This window comes from Lepus europaeus, chromosome 3, assembly GCF_033115175.1.
Source record: "Lepus europaeus isolate LE1 chromosome 3, mLepTim1.pri, whole genome shotgun sequence".
In the NCBI taxonomy this organism is placed as follows: domain Eukaryota; kingdom Metazoa; phylum Chordata; class Mammalia; order Lagomorpha; family Leporidae; genus Lepus; species Lepus europaeus.
Window position 1 is genome coordinate 5,355,515 of NC_084829.1, and position 15,250 is coordinate 5,370,764.

The 15,250-nt window shown below is 48.1% G+C and overlaps 1 protein-coding gene across 1 annotated transcript in view; it reads right to left on the reverse strand.

Moving 5' to 3' along the window:
- Window positions 1-15,250, reverse strand: part of LYRM4 (LYR motif containing 4) — a 145,662-nt gene that overhangs the window by 71,110 nt on the left and 59,302 nt on the right. The gene's annotated exons all lie outside the window — the stretch shown is intronic.

A 15,250-nucleotide genomic window follows, 5' to 3' on the forward strand; every position in this document is an offset into this window, starting at 1 on the left:
TGCTGTCTGATTCACCCCCAGCGGTCTGGTCTTCCTAAGGGTCAGAGACAATCCATTGCCACTATCACCAGAATTCCTGATGCACAGAATTTTTGAGCATAACGAAAATCATTGTTTTGTATTATTAAGTTTAGAGGTTGGTAAAAACAGATCTTTAGCAAACTAAGACCTGTGCAATGCCCAGAGAGGATCTGAAATGTCTTCTTCTGCACTACCGATGTCCATCAGCCTCTGCAGGATGCCAAGCTTTATCTGGGGTGTTCAGATGGAAGACTCACCTGTCTGCATCTCTTTCTTTTTTCTGTAAAAGCCGACGGGAAGCAGGTCATCTGAACAATGTTCATAGTCTGCACTGGGATAAGCACTGTGGTTCAGAAGTTAACTTGCCTGAGGCTAAGTTACCAAAGCCAGTGTGGCTCTGCTCCAATCTGACGGATCTGCCTTTGAGAATGAAGATTCTGCCTTGAAAGTCAGGATAACGCAGCTGACTACCTTTCTCTGTCAGACGGCTGCAAGTTTTGGTGAATGTGAATCTCAAAGTGGGAGAACGTAATTTACCCTGCTCGGTTTCTCAGGCAGAAGTGTTACTTTGCACAGTTTCCCCAAGTTTCCTATCACATAATTACCCATGAGCAGTGTTGTACACGGAGATAGAGTTCTTTCAATACTTATTTCAACACCATCATTCTGTGCTGGCTCCGTGAAAACGTCCCCACGGAGCGCCTGCTGTGTACGTGCCAGGAGTGTGCGTGGAGCTTGGGGATGACCACGGGAAAGCGCTTGCACCGTGGCAGCGTCACGCCACCCAGGCCTGGAGGACGGCCCCGGCCTCCCACCTCCTCCCTGCGTATGAAGAAGTCTGCTCTGAGCAGCTGTGACCGCTGCTGGAATCGCAGACGAGCTTAGAAGTCTCTCGACTTCACATTTCTCTGCTCCTTCATCTCCTTAAGGCGGTCCTCAAGTGACACAGCTGATGTGCTCTTAAGGACTGACGAACGCTTTCTTGGTAACGCCGTAGCGGTCAGGGATACTCATGTCCTTGGAGAAGTCCCACAGTCCGAAGCTTTTCACCACTTGGCCCCCAGTCACCTGAGCAGAAGACCCAGGACGCCCCACTCCCCCGCACATCTGCCTCCGGAGCAGCAAAACGCAGCGACACAGTTCCTTGGTGCCCGCACGGCGGTCGTCCAGAGGAAGGACGCTGGCTTAACTGACGCCCAGACCTGCTCTCCCACATGCCCTGCCAGCACCTGCTGTTTTGCCCCTGCTGCTCTGGCTTGAGAATCCTTTAAGTCTTTTCTTCAAGCCCTTTGGACACAGTTGTCAACGATGAACCTGTGGCACCAGGTTGTATGACTAACTAACAAAAACCTCAGTAGAGTCACAAGACAACGCTGACTTCTTAGACGCCTCTCAGTGACTGAGTGGCTCCAGGGCAGGTCTCCACGCTGGCAGTGTCTAGTTCACTCTCTCTGCAGATGAGGGAGCTCAGATGCACTGATTCAGAGACGGGGAGTGATTCACAGGAAAGGAAGATAGATGCTCTCTCAAGAAACACGCTAGGCCTCACACAACCCTAGGACTGCCACTCTGGGAGACGATCATGCATTCCAGGCATGATGTCTTGGTCTCAAAGATGTCCAAAGCCACTCTTCGCGTGGGCTCCCATGGAAGCCACACAAGCCACTGTGTTTTACTGTGGATTTCACTGTTTGTGAGGATGTCTGTCTTCCCCCAAGACTGGCAGCAGCTTAACAGTAGGGACAGAAATCGTCTTTCCATCTCTTATCCCTGGTGTCCGAAACGCTTGGCTGAACGAATAACTCATCCATTCTTTTGCATATTGTCTCTGTCGGCAGAGTCTCATCCTTTGAGGGTACTTTTGCCTTTTGGAAACAGTCACAAGTTGTTTAGAGTCAAAAAGGAAGAAAGAGGCCATGCACGGTGCTACTCAATGCTCTTATGCGTACTGTGAATGCAAACTGAAGGCCGTTCTGAACAGCAAGTTTATTGGAGCAAACAGGCAGGTCCTCCAAGGCAAGTGACTTGAAGAGTAACGCTTGGATGCAGGAATTCTCACATGGCTCTTAAACATAATTGTTCAGGGATTCCTAATCATAACTTACAAAAACAACAAAACAAAGCTTCTGAGACTAAATTCTGTTTTCTGCATTTGTGTGTGTGATCAAAAAACACAAACAGTTTATATCAGAAGGTTTCATAAATGGGTATTTAAATACAGACAGACTCCATATTCTGGTAATAATCGTAATACTGTGAAAAGGGTGGAGAAACCTCAAGCCTTCCCGCCTTGGCTTCCTGTTCTATGTCCTTCCCACCTCTCTCTCTCAGCCCAAAGCAAAGCACCTGTCTAGGCAGAACTAGGGGGATGGGGCCTTGCTCTTTCTCTGGTCCACGTGTTCCTGTGGCAGCAACTTTACGTCTTGGTATAAATGATCTTTCCTCTGTACAAACGGAATGTGGGCCCGTGGAGAAATACAATAATGGGCACAATGCTGAAAGACCACCTGGATCAACTGAGAAAAGGGTCACACTGACATGAGGTCAGAAGTCCCCCACGTGAAGGCTGAGCTTTCCCAAGAATGAGCCACGAGCGGACAGCTAAGCCCCCTGTGACACAGGTAGCCTGGATCGGGGTTGACGCTGTCCGGCTTCTATAGCCAGCACTCTAGACGGAGTGTGTTCCATCTGATACAGTCAAAGCTCTGCTCCTCACCCAAATGAACGGATGTGGACAGCTGGTCCAGCCACAGTTTCTTTCTTCAAAACTGAGGCATGTTTATACGTAGTAAAGCACTTAGAACATTAACGAATCAAGCTGTATTTTAATGGCTGAAAGCAAGCAGGTACCTTCTCTTACACTTCCCAACAGTAAGTGGGTTCACGTTAGCATTACTCTCAATCACATCAAGAACGAGAAGAGAAGGGGCCAGAGTTGTGGTGTAGCTGCTAAAGCCGCCGCTTGTCATCCTGGCTCTGAGTGCCAGTTTGAGAACTGGCTACTCCACTTCCGACGCTCAAGTTGAAGATCAGAAAAAACTGTTTTAAAAGAGCTCATGCATGAAAAAGTAGACTCGTTTCATGTGAGATGACAGGACAGGATCAACCCTGTGCTCTTCGAAGCAGGTGCGTTCCACATTGAACAGCAGTGCTCCTGAACCTTCACTCGGGGGACTTCCAGAACCACCCGGTCACCCTGCTCTGCCTCTGCCTCTTCGCTGACGGCTGGTCAGTGACCCATGCCAGTGTCTGGAGGCACCGGGGCTGCAGACATTCTTACTTTACGCTCGGCCCAGTCTGTGCAAACTTCCCAGCCACCTCTGTACTGTTTACTCTGCATGGATCTCCCCATCTAATGCTGTCTTGCGAACCTCCTGACCGTTTATCACTCTAAGCTCTGGGAGAGGTGATTCTGTTCTCTCTCCTTGAAGCTTTACGCCTCCCTTCCTTCTTCCCGATGTGCTCTCTGTAGGCAGTGGATGTGGCCAAACACCAGGCCCTGCCACCACCTTCCCTGCGTGGTCTCTGCTTATTCCCAGGCAGCTCTCAGCAGGCTGAGCTCTAGGTGTGCATTTCCAACTGCTGGACAGCACGGCCACCGACCCAAGTACCAAAGACAAACACACACACAGCCGCAGAGATGGAGCGGGTGAACTCTGCCCCAAATGTGACAGCATGGACCGGTGACCCGGGGCAAGGGATCGGGCGGCATCTCCTCCAGGTCCTGTTCAGCCAAGGTGTTCTTCTTATTTTGATATTAAACCTGGACAAGTATTAATTAATCTGATATTTCTGAAATACTACAGCGTTGGGTAGAAATAATGAAGACAGAAATGTAACTGATGGTGTTAATATTTCAGAATTGGTTTAAGTGTAAATGTCATAATTGGTTTTGTAACGACCGTTTTTGTGTTGCCTTAGCTACTCTTCAGGGTGTCTGAAGAGCTCAAAGGCAGCAGCTCCATTGGATTAGTAACTGCCTTTTAAAGTGGTTAAGGAAATATAAATTAGCTTTTAATCAATGCTTAAGAATTTAACAAAGATCCACTTTAAAGTTTCGTTTATTAGATAGGTGAGATTAATAAATTGATCGATTACATTGAGAATAAACTTACCCCTGGTCACAAGCCCTCTGGATATTAAAAACTGATCAGTGTGTGAGATGTTCATCATGCACTGTGACTGACGCCATGGCTGTCACCAGGAGAGCCCAGGGAGAGTTATGAGCTTGAGCGTGCGTGTTGTGCACGCTGTTTGTGATGGATGACTTTGTTTTAGAACTACTGCTTAGATTTGTCTTTTTAATCAGTGTGGTAGAGCCCAGTACCCAGAGTGGCAGCCTGTGACACTCACACTGCCAATCAAATCTGATTCTGCTCGCCATCGAAGGACCTTCCTTATTCTCGGTTGAGAGGCATCAATTCTCAAGGAAGCTAACACCTAAGCGTGGGGAATACTTGTCTTTCATGCTCCAGAGAGATTACTGCAAAAAGGTTGAGTCAACAGGCATTTTCTTTTTGTAATTTAGCATTTGCCATAAACAGCTGTACAAACTATTGCAATTTTAAATAAGAGATCCAGGTACATGTACGTGATTTCATTACTAATAAGGTTTTGCTTTCTTCCTCCTCTGCTTCCAGCTCCCAGGTTTAGGCTAACCTAAAGAAACCTAAAGAAACACCCCTACAGGGGTCGGTACTGTGGCGAAGCAGGTAGACCTGCCACCTATTGGCATCCAATATGGGTAGCAGTTCAAAGACCCAGCTGCTCCACTTCCACTCCAGCTCTCTGCTATGACCTGGGAAAGCAGTGGAAGATGGCCCAAGTCTTTGGGCTCCTGCACCTGTGTGGGAGACCCAGAAGAAGCCCCTTGCTCCTGGCTTCAGATCAGCCCAGCTCCAGCCATTGTGGCCATTTGGGAAGTGAACCAGTGGATGAAAGACACACTCTCTCTCTGGCTCTGTCTCTCTGTAACTCTGCCTTTCAAATAATAAATAAATCAATCTTTAAAAAAGTACAAGAAGTGAACCTACAGCCAATGTGCACTTATTTAAGTCATTTAGGGGCTGGGTCTTCGGTTGGATACTCCAGAGAGAGAAAACAAAACATGCTGCCGCGTGATTCCCCACTCTTTCCTGGGACGTGCACAGGAAGGCTTCTCCCTGCCCCTGCACGGCGACCTGCACCTGTTCTTGGGGGAACAGACTATTCAGTGCCTGAGTCTGGCGCTGTAAGTGGCATAACGGTTCTTCTTGAAACATAGAAAAAAACGGTTATATCGTGTCTGGCATATGATGAATGTGTTAACACTTTGTTATTATTATTACCACATTCACAACTGTTGCACAGTGAAATCAAGCTTTCCACCCCAAAGGGATCAGCGTGTCCCAGAGCAGTGACTCTGAGGTCCCAGCTGCTCAGAAGGTTCTGCAGAATGCGCTCACCACTTGCTAACTGTGCTAAGTGCAACTGCCCATCGCAAGCTTCACACCGGGCCCCGCCCTTCTCTACCCCAGACCCTTGAAATCAAGCGTGTGGCATGGAAGTGGCCACTTCTCTTCTTCTGGTGTGCAACTAGAACCGGACAAAACAAGAAGGGCGATAATGAAGCGACGAAGCACTGGGCCTTGTTTAAGGCTCTGCTTGAGCACTTCCGAGTGACCAGGGCTGTGCACAGCACAGTGGCCGATGCTGGTAACGAGGGGCTGTATGGCCACAGTCGCTTAACGGCAGGTCCTGTTCCGCAATGTCAACAGATGACGACAGTGAGGATGTCCCTAGGTGACTGAACCTAACGGGACCACCACCACATACGCCGCATACTGTTAACCAAAGTGTCATCAGATGGCCACAGGATTGTGTTTGAAAACTGCTGAAGGTGGGTCTGGGGCTGGTGCTATGGCGCAGCAGGTTAAAGCCCTGGGTGCCGGTTCTAGTCTTGGCTGCTCCTCTTCCGATCCAGCTCTCTGCTCTGGCCTGGGATAGCAGTAGAAGATGGCCCAAGTGCTTGGGCCCCTGCATCCGTGTGGGAGACCTGGAAGAAGCTCCTGGCTTCAGATCGGTGCAGCTCTGGCCATTGTGGCCATCTGGGGAGTGAACCAGCAGATGGAAGACCGACCTCTCTGTCTCTACTTCTCTCTGTAACTCTTTCAAATAAATAAAATAAATTAAAATAAAAAAGAAAACTGCCAAAAGCAGATCTCAAATTTTCATGCCACAGAAACAGTCAGTGATGGATTACAGCAGGGAGCGTAATTACCTCATTTCACTGCACACACGCTGCAAACATTCCTGGAAAAGTGAACCACAAGGTTGGTCTCTGGCACAGAAACGTTTCTGTGCCTATGAGAGGATCCCCAAAATGTTCAAATGTGGATTTCAAAATATTTTGCATCAAAAGAAACTTTTTAAAAAAGATTTACTTTGAAAGTCAGAGTTAGAGAGAGAGGAGGAAACACATACAGAAAGAGAGAGAGAGGGAGAGAGCGAGCGAGTGAGCGTGCTTCCATCCACTGGTTCACACCCCAGATGCCTACAACAGCCGGGGCAGGGCCAGAACAAAGCCAGGTGCTTCATCTGGGTTTCCCATGTGGGTGCAGGGGCTCAAACCCTTGGACCACCTCCTGCTGTTTTTTTCCAGGCCACTAATAGGGAACTGTATCAAAAGTGGAGCAGTCAGGACATGAACCAGCACTGATAGAGGATGTTAGCATTGCAGGTAGTGGCTTTAGCTGCTAGACAATGTTGTCTCCAAACTTATCTTTCTTTTAAAAAAATTATTTATTGGGGGGAAGGAGAGGGGGAGAAAGTGAAAGAGGTGGGAGAGGGAGAGGGAGAGGAAAGGGAGGGAGGAAGGGGGAGAGGGGAAGAGGGGAAGAGGGAGAGAGGGAGAGAGGAGAGGAGAGGAGAGGGGAGGGGAGAGAGAGAGAGAGAGAGAGAGAGAGACACACACACAGAGGGAGGGAGAGGGAGAGAGGGGAACAAAAGAGGAAAGCGCTGGTTCACTCCTCAAATGCCCACAACAGCCTGGGCTGGGCTGAAGTGGGGAGCTGGGAATGCAATCCAGGTCTCCCACGAAGGACGTCAGAACTACGTGGACCATCGCTGCTGCCTCCGAGGGTCAGCAGCAGCAGGAAGCTGGAGTCAGGGGCCAGCACTGGGTACTGAAGCCAGGTACTCAAATGTGGGTACCTGTGTCCTTGCTGGCACCTAAATGGCTGGGCTAAACACAGCCACTAACCTCATCTTTTAATTCCATATTCTATGTTGAAGTATTCCTGTGCATAAAAACATTATGTCCAACATTGTAAATATATATATCTTATTTGTTAACTTAAAAAGAATGAAAGGTCTTACTATTATTATTTTGCATATCAAAGCTTTTACACAAGGTACTAGTAGTAATCTTGTCCATTTTCTTATCTTTATACTTGCCTGGATTAAATATAATGTTTTACATATTTTCATAAAGATAATGATCCTGCAAATGTTCACATTGTAGGTTTAGGTGTTCCATATTAAAATAACTAAATCCCCCAAACCTAAAGTGTGATACCAATGGTGAGTGGTACTGAAATTCACAATGAAGGATTTCAAAGCTGAAAACTCTGGGGCTATAGCTGTGGCAAAGCAGGTTCAGCCACTGCCTGTGATGCCAGCATTCCACGAGTGCTGGTTTGACTCCTGGCTGCTCCACTTCGAATCCAGCTTCTTGCTAATGCACCTGGGAAAGCAGCAGAAGGTAGCATAATTTCGGCCCATTCCACCCATGTGAGAGACCCAGATGGAGTTCCAGGGTTATAGCTTTAGTCTGGCCCAGCTCTGGCTGTTGTGGCCATCTGGGGAGTGAACCAGTTGATGGGAAGATGGCTCTCCCTCTATAACTCTGCCTTTCAAATACATAAATATATAAATATTTTTTAAAAAAACTGGACACTGTCCTCTCCATTCTCAAAAAGTTATCCCTTAAAAATATTTATATATTTGAAAGGCAGAGTGACAGAGACAGATACACACATACACACACACACACGGGGAGAGGGGAGAGGAGAGAAGAGAGAGGGAGAGAAATATCTCTTCCATCCACTGCTTTACTTATCAAATGCTCATGACAGCTCGGGCCAGGGCAGGTTGAAATCAGGAGCCAGGAACTCCATGGGGTCTCCCACCTGGGTGGTCTTTGTCTCTACATCCATTCTTTTCAAGAACCTCCTAAGGCCAAGCTGTTGGATATGGGCTCTATGAATGAGTGAGTGAATGGTGACTGAACACTGATCAAGTGAGTGCTTCGTGCTGAGGGGAGGCAGAAAGCTGACAAACGGGCTGGCGCTGGGGCACAGTGGGTTACGCTGCCATCTGCGATGCTGCCATCCCACGCGGGCACTGGTTCATTTCCCAGCTGCTCCACTTCCTCTCCAGTTCCCTGTTAATGTGCTTGGGAATTCAGGGGAAGATGGCCCAAGTGCTTGAGTCCCTGCCACGCATGCAGGAAACCTGGAAGAAGCTCCTGGTTCCTAGCTTTGGATGGCTTAGCCTGGGCTATGACGGCCATTTGGGGAGCAAACCAGTGGATGGGAGATCTCTCTGTTTTTGTTTTTCTTTCTCTGTAATTCTGCCTTTCAAATAAAATAAATATATCTTTATCTTTTTTTAACGATATATTTATCTGACTTGAAAGTCAGAGTTAGAGAGAGAGAGAGAGAGAGGGAGAGGGAGGGAGGGAGAGGTCTTCCATCCATTGGTTCACTCTCCAATTGGCTGCAATGGCCGGAGCTGCGCCGATTTGAAGCCAGGAGCCAGGAGCTTCTTCTGGGTATCCCACGTGGGTGCAGGGGCCCAGGGACTTGGGCCATCTTCCACTGCTTTCCCAGGCACCCAGGCAAAGAGCTGGATCGGAGTAGAGCAGCCAGGACTCGAACTGGCGCCCATATGGGATGCCAGCACTGCAGGCAGTGGCTTTACCCGCTATGCCACAGCACTGGCCCCACATAAATACATCTTAAAAAGAAAGCTGACAAACCCAGTGAGCAGGCGTGGTGCAGGGAAAGAGCACAGGGAGTTACAGTGGTGGAAGGAGACGCCACGTGCTCTGGGTTCCACTCCTGGCTCCAGCTCCTGACTGCAGCTTCCTGCCGAGGCAGAGCCTGGGAGGCAGCAGGGATGGTCTCTGGGTTTCTGGACTGCATTCCTGGCTGTTGGCTTCCGGCTCCTGGCCCTGGCCCTGGCCCTTGCCCAGCTCTGGCTTTGTGCATATCTGGGCAGTGAACCAGCACCCCCTCACCACCACCAAACATTTTCTTAAAGAAATATCAAGAAAGATTGTGGGATGATGGGTTGTGGATTCAAATACATCTGGATTGGAATGAAAAGAGAACACACACACACACAAGTCTTTGTCAGAGATGAGCGACAGACCATCCGGTCTAACAGCTGATACTCAGTAGTGTAAAATCTAACTGAATTTAAAATATAATACCATCTAGTCTCTGCCCATAGAAGCGCCACTGCTCAGTAGGAGACACAGAGCTCCAGGGAGGCCAAGAGGCAGTAGGCAGCTTCCCAGGGGTCACATGGCTGGTCAGCAGAGTGCTGAGATCTGCATCCTGAACCCCAACTCAGGAGCATTGACAGCATGAGGAGACGTGATCTTCAAGACAGGGTGGCCGGGCCAGTAAAGCGCTCGGTCTACATTTTAGTGCCCACAGCCTGTGACTCAGCCTCCTGCCTCCAGGTCTGTATTCTTCCCAAGGACACAGGGACCAAGATGCTCACTATGGCACAATGCACACTGCAAAAAGAGCTGGCGTCAGCTGTCAGTCACTGCATCAAGCACTGTGTAAGAGCTTGGGCTCTGGGTGTGAATCCTGACTCCCTTACTTACTGTTGAGCGACAATGAGTAATTTAGTTAACCCTTCTCAACTACCCTGTCCTCACAGCAATGGTTGTAGGACTGAGTGACACCGAACATGTGAATCATTTGGCATAGAGCAGGTACTGAGGAAGTGCTCAGAAGAGCCGCTATAATCCAAAAGTTGCACTTTGGAAATTTATATTTATTAAATAAAAGTTAAAAAAAATGTGATCTATTTTCATCATTATTAGGATCCTTTTGTCTTGTTTTCCCATGTCTATTACTTAAAGCTGGTATTTACCTCTTGCTATAGGGTTCTGGGTTGTTTTTTTTTTTAAGATTTTATTTATTTATTTGAGAGGCAGGGTTACAGACAGTGAGAGGGAGAGACGCAGAGAAAGGTCCTCCTTCCACTGGTTCACTCCCCAGATGGCCAGGAGCTTTCTCTGGGTCTCCCACTGGGCTTCAGGGTCCCAAGGACTTCGGCCTTTCTGCACTGCTTTCCCAGGCCACAGCAGAGAGCTGGATCAGAATTGGCACAGCCGGGACTCAAACCGGCCGCCACATACGATGCTGGCACTGCAGGTGGCAGCTGCAGGAGGTGTATCACAGCGCCAGCCCTGCTGCTCCACTTCTAATCCAGCTCCCTGGGAAAGCAGCAGAAGATGGTGCAAGTCATTAGGCCCCTGCACACATGTAGGAGACCTGGGGTGAGGCTCCTGGCTCCTGGCTTTGGCCTGGCCCAGCCCTGGCCATTGCAGCAATCTGGAGAGTGAACGAGTGCATGGAAGATCTCTCTCTCTCTCCCTTTCTCTTTCTTTAACTCTGCCTATCAAGTAAATAAAACAAATCTTAAAAAGAAAAACAAAACAAACGCTTCACCCTCTCCAGCACGGCTGTCAGAAGGCCACCACGCCCATGAGTCCTGGCACTCTGACGAGCATTTAGGCTGACCGCAAAAGGAGCAAAGCAAAGCACCACCTGTAACTCGATTCTGTGGAGGACCTTACAACATTTTAAATTCATTTACCGTGTTGTACGAGAGTACAGTGATAGACGTATGATAGCATGGAGAGTTCAAAAGGCAGAAAAGCAAAACCACACAAAGGTGGTGAAATCTCCTCCTACACAAGTCAACACACTCATCTCAGGATGAACCCAGTCACTGGCATCCCCAGACCTCGGCACTTTCATCAGACTGGACAGTCTCCGGTAAATCCTCACGTAACAAAACTTGACCTGGCCAGCAGAGCTCTTTAACTGGCCCAGAAAAGCACACTGGTATCGGTGCCTGCACTTGAGAGAGAGAGAGCAAAGAGAATTTACATAAATTTCACAATGCCCTTCGGCATTTGAATGACTTCCAGCTTTCTAGTTTGCCTCACATACTACACAAAGGGTTATCCCCTCCTAGCTTTGTTTTTTTTTCACAGGATTTTCCTGGAATCAGTCCCAAGTTTATTTTGGAATAATAAAGTATTACGCTGAGCACACAGAGTAGATAGAATTCTAGTCGCAGTGAATTCCTTTAATAGACTTAAAGCAATTGATTTCCGTGAGGTTCTCTCTCTCTATTAAACCAATTTGGCTCAAACTGAGAATTTTAATTTTTTATCAGCCATGACTTCTAAATACTCTCAATATATGTATTGCTATTTTAGCAGAAGGTGACTTTATCTGGGAAAAGTCCATTTAGAAGAAAATTCATTTGGCATTCTATAGCAGCACCATATTTGTTCTGAAGCATCTTAATGAGGAATCAACTGATTATGATGGTTCTAACAGGTTCTGACTTTAAAAATTTAATTTAATGATATTTAATGAGGCTTCCCCCACCAATGTACACCTAGAAGCACAGCATGGTAATCTGACCATCTCAAGGGACTCGAAACTATTAATCCCAGGAATCATCACTTTAAACAGGTCATCTTCCTATGACATCCTTGGATGAATTTTGGGACACACCGTATCTGTATGCCACGTGTCAGCTACCCAGAAAGCAATGCTTGGAGAGACAGAAGCAGACAGTATAAGTTAAAGTGCCCAGGATTGCATGGAGATGTGCAGTGACAGCTACTGATTTAAGTGACCTCAAAATCACCATCCTCTCCTTCATAAAGGCTGCTGAGAATTCACTGGCCATATGTTCTGAAAGAAAGATGAACAATCCGCAGCTTCCAGTTCCCTCTGTGTGGATGCTCCTGGGCTGGGCTCCCAGGAGTCTCAATCTATCGTCTCTTCCCAAGGTGGACTTTAGGATCTCACAGAGAAAGGATGTATCAGTGCTTTGGGATCGGGCAGTCTGAAGCTTTAAGACTGATTTTCCACATCATGTATAAATTAAATTAGAATAACTGAACTAATGTAACTCATCAGTCACAGGAAATCTGAACCCACAGTGTGATTTTAGGAACTCCCAGAAGCCTGCAGTTACGGGGCCTTGGTTGTGGCACACAACCCCCGAGAGTTGTCGCGGATGAGAAGAGAAACATGCCCTGGGAACCGAGGACCACAAGGGAGGTGGCAGGAACCAATTACGAGTGCGAGAGATTCCAGCTCTACTCCTGAGAAAAGAACATCTCAGACGCTGATCCCAAATATTTCTCATCAGCACATCACGGACAAGCTCCTAATGCTTATAACCACGCATCAGAATCAAACCGAGCGCCTAGATCCAGAGGGAGGCCGACAGAGCTGCTTGGAGAATGCCGTCCAGGGTAATTTTCGGACGTTAACCTTGCAAGCTCAAGTTTCTCAACCTGAGCTCCAGGCTTCAGGAACTGAACCCACAGATACGCTTCGTGAGGCTCTGTCTCTGTGCGTGTGCATCCACTGCTGTGGACGGGGTGAGGACTTCATCAGACGGGAGGCCCTCTAAGGAAAACCTGCCTCACACACCTATGGACACACTTGTGCATGACATTTGATCTAACCACTTAAACGACAACAATTTGTCCTAAGAATCACAGATGCACACGAAGGCATTTTTTTATTTTATTTTTTATTTTTTTGACAGGCAAAGTGGACAGTGAGAGAGAGAGAGACAGAGAGAAAGGTCTTCCTTTTTTGCCGCTGGTTCACCCTCCAATGGCCGCTGCGGCCGGCACACCACCGCGCTGATCCGAAGCCAGGAGCCAGGTGCTTCTCCTGGTCTCCCATGGGGTGCAGGGCCAACGCACTTGGGCCATCCTCCACTGCACTCCCGGACCACAGCAGAGAGCTGGCCTGGAAGAGGGGCAACCGGGACAGAATCTGGTGCCCTGACCGGGACTAGAACCCGGTGTGCTGGCGCCGCAAGGCGGAGGATTAGCCTATTGAGCCACGGCGCCTGCCTAACATTTATGGTTAACGCTGTCTGTACTGGGAAAAACACTTAGAAGTCAAGTAAACTGTCAACAGTTTGAGGCAAAATAAATAAACTATGGTAAGTGGGGGGGCCTGTCTGGCCCCAAGCTTCTGAGTGGAAATACTAGAGATGTGTGCCATTCTGGGAAGTAGATAACTCAAGATAAGACCCCAGGGTGGGTTAGCAGGGAGTATTTTCAAGAATCTTTGGCTAAGATCAGCAGTTTATTGAACTGAGAATAAGAATCAAGACAGATGAGGGAGAAATGTGCCTATTGTTTAGGATTAACTCTCATTTAAAGTGGGCCCTTTTATTTTATGCAGAAGTCCACCAGGTGGTAAAAGAATGTTAAAAATCACCATTGTGCAACCACTAATGTAGGAATCGATTCAGGCAAGGTGTGCTAATGAGTCTGAAACTACTGGGTGAAAGGCTGTTGGGAAACAGATTTATTAATTACACAGAGAAACAGGATGGCTACACTGGAAATATCTGGTCAATTCCACCCTGATAAATGACCAAACTTAGCACGATCCAGTAACGGTGCAACCGACGTTATGGGCTCCTGGTATGATGCAATGGGAAGAAAGCCATATTACCTGCCCAGTTTTCCTGCCCTGAGTGCTTATTACAAGACTAACAATGGAGAAACCATCTCACAAATTCAGGCTGGGGAATATTCTGGACTAATTACATCAATGTCATAAAAGTTAAAGAAAAATGCAGGGGAATACTTGCACGCTAAAGGAGACTAGAGGGACACAACTACAAAATGCAATGCTTGATGCCCACATGCATTTCAGATTAGGAGACATAAATTATAGAAAGATGTTATAGGACAGCTGGGAAAACCTGAACATGGGCCGTATGTGAGCAAAGGCAATGAGTTCCTAACCCATCTCCTCAAAGATACGCGGTCACTTCCTTTGCTTAGCACCCTGAAGCCTGCTACCCACGGGACCTCACACATGACACTGAAAGCGCTCTCTCCTGTATTGAGGTGGGGTGGGAGGTGCGGGCAGAGAGCTCGTCTGCCTCCCAGTCCACTGGTTCATTCCCCACATGCCTGCCAAGGGCCAGACACAGGCAGCAGGAACGTCATCCAGGCTTCCGGCATCACTGCTGCCCCCCGAGGTCTGCATTAGTGGGGAACTGGAGTCAGGAGCCAGACCTGGGAATCAAACGCAGACCCTCTGATGTGGGACAGGGGAATCTTAATCCTCACAGATAAAACCTCACCCCCTGCTGTCACTTCTGGCTGAAGATGACCTGGGGTAGGGCTGGTGAAGCTCTGCCTTGAGGGTGTAGGACTGCCTGGGCAAGGCAGGAAGGGCCCGAGAGCAGGGTTTGGCACTGCCACATAATAATGTCTTCATCTCACCTCCCTGAGCACGCTCAGAAACGCACCCCTCCCCTCAACCATGCTGTCCCCCAAGCAACACCTACAAAGGATGTGTTAGCAAAAAACAATAATGGAAACAAAAAACACTTTGCTGCAGTTTTGAGCAATACTCTATGGTTAGGACAACTAGAATCTGTATTTCTCGTGCTGGATTAGAACAGATTGTTTGGGAGGGGGCCATCACTCCCCACAGGGGACAGCATCTCTTTGGGACTGGCACTGTCACTCTCTGTCTTTGGTTAATCTATTTTCCTGATTCTGTGCATGTTCCCATCGTATGCAAAGCACATTGAGGCACAGCAGCTTCATCCCGGTCTGTGGCTCAGGTGGCATACGTCGTAGCTATGGGGTCCCGCAGAGGGAGGCCCTCAAATGCCAGATTCCTTGAAAAGGAAGACGAAAGGGTGGGCACGACAAAAGGAAACTGGAGTTACAGCACAGGTTCTTCTAGTTTCAGGGTTTCTATGTAATATGTGTGATAATTTGGAAAAAAAAGACGCCTGGATAGCTTTATTAGGGGCGGTACTTCTGAAGACCACTTCCAGCTGCAGCTCGTTAGCTGCGCCAGCTGAAGGCACGTGTGACGAAGGCCAGGGCTCTATGACGCCCCAGCCTTTGAGAGAGTAGAGA